We start from the raw sequence: 8,087 nt of genomic DNA on the forward strand, positions 1-8,087 counted from the left end.
TCCTAGCTCTTTCTCATTGAGTCTCTAAGTAAGGTACCCTGATACATCATTTTGCTGAGCTTTGGTTGATTTTTTCTTTGAGTTGCCAACTTGATAGAAGGTTGTGCGGATAGTTTCTTCTTTCTTCATCAACGCTACCCAAACCGGTTGGCTCTTCTTCTTGAATCACCACTAAAGGCTCTTTCTTTTATCACACAAGCCCATTCACACTCCCCCTCAAGCTTGAGACCGCGTATATGGAAGTTCCACGATTGATGATGAACGCTTGTTTGCTTCATGCTTGGATCATAGCTGCTCGGTCATCAACACTCCCCTTCAAGCTTGAGACTGAGTATAGAGAAAGACCAAACTTGATGGTGAGCACTTGGAAGCTTCTTGATCCGGCTAGTGAGGAGTGTCAATCTTCTTCAGTCTTGACACTTGAATCTCCCACTTAATACACCAATGCACCAGCCTTCAATCGACACCAACCCTAGTTGAATAGACTTCTCAGCCACTTCTTCAATCACCCAATATAAGAGGCAGTCTTGATGAGTGGCCTTCTTCTTCAAACAACCGGCTGTGAAACGTCATGAATGGCTTGCAATGGCACTGAGGAACTGGTCATTGCGCATCCAAGAGGTCTTGATGGTAGCTCACTGAATCCCCTCCTCAAGCTTGGATGATTATGAGTCCGAGCTTTATGTGAGCTTCAATGAATTTTGAAACCAGGAGCACAACAGCTTAAGATTTGCGCTTAAGCCCCCGATTCACCACCTTGCATGTAGCTTCAATGCCTTTACTTCTTTAGAAGCTTTCCATTCTTCTTTCAGTGTGCTAACTTCCTTCCTACACTCAGGAATATACACATCTTGTGTAGGCTCTGAAATTTAGGCAATGTGGATACCAAAATCCACGGGTAGCTGCCACCAACTTTTTTTCTCCTCAATGTGTGTACTTTCCTCTCTATGCTCATGAATATACATTTTTGTATAGGTTCTGATGCATAGGCTGTGGGCAACTCATCCACGAAGATACACCATTAACGAGAGCAACTCTCCAAGATTCACGAATATACATCTTGTGTAGACTCTGAACAACCTGGGAAAAAATTTCCTCTTTGTCTTGGTTTAATGATGAAAAATGAACATCTCTTATGAACCTGAAACATCACTCAAACTCCAGCAAGGATAAGACATGAGCATTGGGATCAATCATTGACTAATCATCAAGTTTGATCACCAATGTCATAAGCATTGCAATAGATAGAATCAAGTCATGATCAAGTTCTAATCTCTGCAAGCAACTTTCACTGAACACTAAGCATGATCTTATCAGGATTCAATACAAAGCATTTAAGCAACCACACTGCCTTAACCACATCTTAGACTTGAGTCTAAATATATCAACCCCAAGGCAGCAACAAGATGAAAATATGCAATAACTTTAATCAGTTTCTAATTCATGAATACAACATGATTAGACAAAACAATCTATCATCCTAACAACCATTCATTTAGAACTGAGGCTAAGCAATATAATCATCAATCAACACCAGACAATGTCATACCTTAATCAGATTCGATCAATGAAAGCAAACATGATTTAAATACATCTAACATCCTAACACAATCATTATAGAACCGGGGAAAGCATTTTATTTTTCAGACATCAAACAAGACTCTTTAAGCATCCAGAAATAGAACTAGACAATATAATATAGCATTTTATATCACAGTACCCACAAATTGAATCACAGCACAACAACAAGATACAATCACAAGCTCATATCAAGAAGGCTTGGATTAGCTTACAACCAAGGATCCTAAGCTGGTTTCTTGAGCCTCCTTGGTAACAGGCCACGAATCTAGTGGATAAGAGAGCTGGATCGTCACCCAACACTTTCTCCTTGTGTTCATATAACCTCCTCCCTGACACCACAACACAAAAGGTTCCACCTTTCTTCACAGCTCCAAGTCTCCAACTTCAGGAATAAGATGGAAGCTTTCTTCTTGAAGGGTTTCATCTTGGAACAGAGTTGAGACACACCTTTAATAGACTGGATAGAAGAGGAGTGGCCATGAGAAACCACCATGGCTTCAGACATCTTTTTCTTGAAGAGATAGAACCAGCTGGACATATCTTCTATGGCTTGGACTCGAGATGAGCCTTGGCTTGTGATGGATTTGCGGAAGCTTCAACCAGGTTCAGAAGAACCTGGCTCTGATACCATGTGAGATTTTTAGAGTCTCTTGTTGTGTGAATGAAGAACAAACCCTTTAGGGTGAAATGAGTATTGAACTAATGAAAGGGAGAATCTGATGAAAGAGAGTGTAAGTGATTTAGAAACAAGAGATTGAGAGTATAAGAGATTGAGAGATTAAGTAACCAAGATTAGAGTTTCATAACCAAGAATACTTTAGATTATGAAGGAGAAGGAAAACTTCCCCTAACTTACTTAAGTTAGAATATGTGTACAAAGAGGGCTTTTATAGCCAAATACATAAGACAATAAACATTAAAGAAATAGGAAGAGGACAAAGAAGTAAGGCTCCAACAGCTCTAAAGAGATAAGGTTCCAACAGCTCTATTTTGAATTCTGAACTTTGAACTTTTGGACTGTAGTGAACAGTGCTCGAATGCAGGTTTCTCAAATCGTCCACTTTAATGTCGTAGATGATATTTCTTTTTCCTCAAACACAATTCTTTTCCCTACAACATCAAAGTGTTCAATATAGCTTTCTTGAAGTGCTCACTTAGATGTTGTAGGTAAATCTGCTTTCCATTTCTCTTTTGCTGTCTTTGTCTTTGATTCTTCCTTCTTCATTTTCTTCAAGTTAACAACTTTGACCATTTTTCATCTACTAAACTGACAAAAATATTTGACAACCATTTTTATTTCTCATTTCCCATCTTTATATAATCGGCTGGTCCATATCTTAAATCACACCAAGAGAACGATGACGAATTTTTAGAGCGGAGCCGCCGGGAATTTGAGTTGGAAACGAGTTAAGTTCGTCCAAAAAATGTGCCTGAAGTCAGTATATATATATTATATCTATATGTTTGTAATACAATAAACTATTCTGGAAAAATGGAAGTGCACTTATAGGTTAGCCCTAGGATTTAGACACAAACCAAACAGAACCAAAATTTTAAGTTTTCTGTTCAGAAACAAGTTGATTTCAGTTCAGTTCCGTAAGGTTTCGAAAAAATTGGCTCGGTTCGCAAGTAGGTTAAATTCAGTTTTCCAAAAAAATATAAAAGTTTTAAACCAAAAATAACCAAACTGATCAAGCTAACCAAAAAAACTAACCAAAACTAACCGAAAACCTGAAACCACATGCCTATTAAGTTTGCCTCTTTATTTCACATTTTTAGTTTTTTAAATGTTTAGACGGTGTAGTTTTTATATTTATAGATGACTAACTATATACGAGTTCAAATCTATATATGGACGAATGTTACATTGCAGGTTGATAAGGGGAGAATTAATTTCACTTTTTCTGGTGGAGATTTTTTGTTATACCTGGTTTATTTGTAGCAAAAGTTGCTAATGCTCAATGTTTAGCTATGCCACATCAACAAATTAATTCACACCAATCACATTATTATGTTATGCCCTGATATCTATTCTTCAACACGTGAAAATTACTTCAGTTACATCTTAGCTACTTTAAAATAGTTTCCGTCTAAGCCCACATCTTTAGCCCAAATTTTTGGTGATCCCTATCAGTTTTGTCGCCAATTGATAAACTTCGTATTCTTCCTTTTCCTTGGAGAAACCTAGCCGCTTTCACCTATTTAGCTTATCCTCTGTAATGTTAATTAACCATAATTGTGACCCATAAAGCTCCATTATTTAGTGCAATAACGAAGGGATTCAACAGAAAAATACAGCTGCAGGTCTCCAGTTTCTCTGTTTATTGGCGACACCATATCGACATCTCTAACGGTGGCTTCAAGACAGATAGAATTTTCACAGCCCACCATAACTTCCAAAAGCCCCATTATTGTGCAGTTTAGGAGTGATAACATATTGAACCCTCTTCATCTTCTCCCTTAACCTAACTACATAAACCGAGGGTGAGATTCAGGACCAAGAATTCATCACCAACGTTAGATTTTATTTATTTAGTTCTTGAGAATGCTTTTAAAGTTAACCAGATCGTTTTTTCTTCCACAGGCTGACGAACTCCATTCTGAGCACAGCTATGAAATAAAGGTGTGCACCTTTATAATTCTTCTTCAGTTTTTGTTTTTTGCTTTGTAATTCAGTTCATGATCGTCCAATGTTTAATATGCAGATCAACCATTAAAAATTCGTTTCGCATGATGTGTCATGGTTAACTAACAAAGCTGTTCAACAGATAACGGACGATGATGATGATTATGAGGACAACGTTACTTATGGGTTGATGACGAAGAGGAAGAACATCAAAGAAGGAAGAGCATAAAGAAGGTACTATGTGGTTAAACGGTTTACTCTCTGTTTATATTATAAAACTAAAATATGACATCTGATTTTGTTAGTTTCTCTGTATTTTGTTGCCATCATCAGCTAGGATGGTGGGTTTACTTGGATTTTTTTGTCTTTCATGGTCTGAGTATTTATTTTTAAATTGATTTGACTAAGATGATTCAGAGCAATGGATTTTCCTTAAAGGATTGTTTGTGCATCTTACTTTCAATTGTTTTCCCTTTTGAAAATTTTGTAACCTTTTAGCAATTTTTCTTTCCGCTGGATTCGAGAAATGATTTGTGTAAGATGATTTACATCAACGTGCTTTCGTTTCTACATCTTGATTTAATTGTTAGTTTGTTTGTGCTATGCTAATTGGTTGATTTCTCAATAACAAGTTGCAGATTTTGGCTGGACAACAACACTCAGAGTCTCAGATGTCCTTGAGAAATTGAGTCTGACAAAAACATGAATTGTGTTAAGGTTCTAAGGGAGATCCAGGCGAGTCAATCGTCCAGCTAGATGAATATGGATACAATATTTTAATTTGTCATATTTGGTGGAGTAAATATTATCTTATTCCTTTCTTGTTTTGCATTGCAGAACCAACAAGATAAAGTTGAAGCAAATGTTTTCGGGGAGATGACAGCTCTCGGAGCTAAAGAGCGAAAATTGTATCAGATTTTGTATTCCAAGGTATGAAAATCACCTTTGATTCTGAGATTTCATGATGTACATGTGCAAAAAGAAAAGAAAAAAACCTTAAAAGCTTCTAAATATTTTGTTAACCGTGGATGACTGCAAGAAGACTGATCATGTTCTGAAATGCCAAAACAAGTTACCAAAGGTGTACAACTTTGTAATATATCTTTCGTCCAACAAGAAAATGTGAAAAAACCAATGCAAAACAGAGATTGTTTTAAGTTTATAATCCAGAAAGTTTACTCTTTGGTTTTAAATCTAACATGATAGAGCCATACTACCAAGAACTGCCGAATTCAAAGATACAAAAAATAGAAGAAAACAGTCTCCAAGTTAAAAAAGAAAAAAGTTCTAGCAGGAGAATCATTGGGAAGTCAGTTCCCAGTTTACACAATACCACCAACAATGTTCTTCGGATTCACTATTGGTCCAGGAGCTCAGTTCGATCAGAATCAGGACCTTCAAAAAATTTGGATCACGTTTGCTCAAGTTCTAGAAAGCGGTAAAGGCGGAGCTATTTTGGCTCTTCTGAAAGTTTCTCCTGTTTCAGCACACATTGTTGTGTTTGGACCAGGGAATACGGTGGTGTTAGCATGTGGAACAAGTCCTTTTCCAAGTAATTGAGGTTTGTTATAATTGCTGGAGAACTTATTGGTGAACAAGTACTTCAGTAGAGTCCATTCTTGATGAATACTCAAGCCGAGATTGATATGACCATTGAAGATTATCACTATAGAAATTATGGCTTCGAAATGGCCAAGTAAATGATCGAAGACTAACAACAATCACTATTTTATAAAAGAAACTGTATTTTTGCACTCTGACATATGTCACATAAAATAAACTGATCAGTTCGTCAATATAATTTGCATACATATTAATATCTCATGTAAACATATCACATGTCACTTAAACAATCATCTTGAAAGAAACTGAAAGGCTTGATATGACTCTCTTAAACGTCTTTAACACTTTTAAGTTTCCCTAATTGGTGAATCCAGAAAATTAGTTCGTCGTGCATCCTTTCCTGATTCTCAAAGTGTATCAGTTTTCAAAATAGTCAACTGCAAATATTTTTGCTATTGTATAAATGCATAGACGTGTATGTTCAAAATTTTAAGGTAATTAGAAAAATAGAAGTACAAGAATGGGAGATACAATTTCTTTTAACGAAAACCGATGATATAATTTAATTTTACGGATCAATTTATTAAAGAAAAGTCTGTTTTGGGACACTCAAACACATTATGTATATGCTGAGAAAAGTTAATAATAAGTGATTGTGGGAACCGAAATTCGCACTGTCGATTTCCGTTTAAATAAGGAAACTAGGAAAACCCTAATTTCCCAGAGGTCCCGGATCTCTGCGAGAGCCAACGACAAGTGATCGAATATATGCGGAAATCATGAAAAGATAACAAACGAGTTTAGAGAAAACAGTAGATCTTATTTCGAGTCCGCGTAAGAGCGTTGCGATCATTACAAGAGAATACAAAGGCTTTGGCCGCAGGGGCCGTCAGCGAGTTACCTAGTTCTAGCAACATAAAACCCTAATCCTAGTTGAGTCGCAGCTCGATAACAAAGGACGAAAAAGATATCTAAAAGGCTTAGATTGATTTCGGACTGAACCTTGTTAAAGGCTGCCTACGTACCCCTTTCGAGGATCAAGCCGAACGTAGTTCAATTGATAGAGCTGGACAAGAGATCGAACTGCCTGGGCGAATTCGTCTAGTAATTGAGTGCCAGTCATAGAAACCGAACTTGTCGAGAATAAGCCTAAAGTTTCTAAGTGCAGAGAATTCTGAATCTAAAAAGTTCTCCCTCTTGCTCCTCGCCTAGGACTCCTTATATACTAGCTCCAAGGTCGGTTTACGCTTTTACTCTTCTGCCCTTAAGCCGTCATAGCATAAAAATGGAGATATTCCATTTTTCCCGATCTTCACAATTATCTTCAAAACTTCCGTATTTATCCGCGGAAACTTGACATTTATCCTTCCTTGTGGACCAAGCGTAAACCAGGCTGTGGTTTACGGGCTTTTGATTAGGAAAATCGTAGGATGGACCTCGAGTCGTGTTTTAGGTCCCTTTGGGCCGTCTTCCGACTCGACACGTTTACTACGAGTTTTCCGCGGTTTCTAATCCGCGAAGTTTGATCGATGAATTAGAATGGCGGGAAACATGGACTGAGCTTGCTACGGTCTTCGGGAGATAGCATTCGAAGGTTTTGACGAGAATGCAAGAACTGGTGTCGTATTGACGTTCGGAAAGGTTCAATCGCTACACAGCGAGCGAACTTTGGCTCGAGCCCGGTCGCTTCGTAGCGACCGAGCGGGACGAGCGCTCGGTCTCTACGTAGCGACCGAGCTTGGCTGAGCTCGGTCGCTACGTAGAGACCGAGCGGGACGATCGCTCGGTCGCTACGTAGCGACCGAGCTTTGGCTTGAGCTCGGTCGCTACGTAGCGACCGAGCGGGACGATCGCTCGGTCGCTACGTAGCGACCGAGCTTTGGCTCGAGCTCGGTCGCTACGTAGCGACCGAGCGGGACGTTCGCTCGGTCGCTACGTAGCGACCGAGCTTTGGCTCGAGCTCGGTCGCTACGTAGCGACCGAGCGGGACGATGGCTCGGTCGCTACGTAGCGACCGAGCTTTGGCTCGAGCTCGGTCGCTACGTAGCGACCGAGCGGGACGATCGCTCGGTCGCTACGTAGCGACCGAGCTTTGGCTCGAGCTCGGTCGCTACGTAGCGACCGAGCGGGACGATCGCTCGGTCGCTACGTAGCGACCGAGCTTTGGCTCGAGCTCGGTCGCTACGTAGCGACCGAGCAGGACGATCGCTCGGTCGCTACGTAGCGACCGAGCTTGGCTGAGCTCGGTCGCTACGTAGCGACCGAGCGGGATGATCGCTCGGTCGCTACGTAGCGACCGAGCTTTGGCTCGAACTCG

The 8,087-nt window shown here is 39.7% G+C and overlaps 1 long non-coding RNA gene across 1 annotated transcript; it reads left to right on the plus strand.

Annotated features, from left to right (window-relative positions):
- The first annotated feature begins 748 nt into the window (after window positions 1-748).
- On the plus strand, window positions 749-6,506 carry LOC106379620. Its single transcript, XR_001276121.3, has 4 exons — window positions 749-4,065; window positions 4,166-4,204; window positions 4,287-4,441; window positions 4,846-6,506. It is a non-coding gene; the product is annotated as an uncharacterized LOC106379620 (long non-coding RNA).
- The last annotated feature ends 1,581 nt before the right edge of the window (window positions 6,507-8,087 follow it).

Source organism: Brassica napus, chromosome A2 (assembly GCF_020379485.1).
Source record: "Brassica napus cultivar Da-Ae chromosome A2, Da-Ae, whole genome shotgun sequence".
Classification (NCBI taxonomy): Eukaryota; Viridiplantae; Streptophyta; class Magnoliopsida; order Brassicales; family Brassicaceae; genus Brassica; species Brassica napus.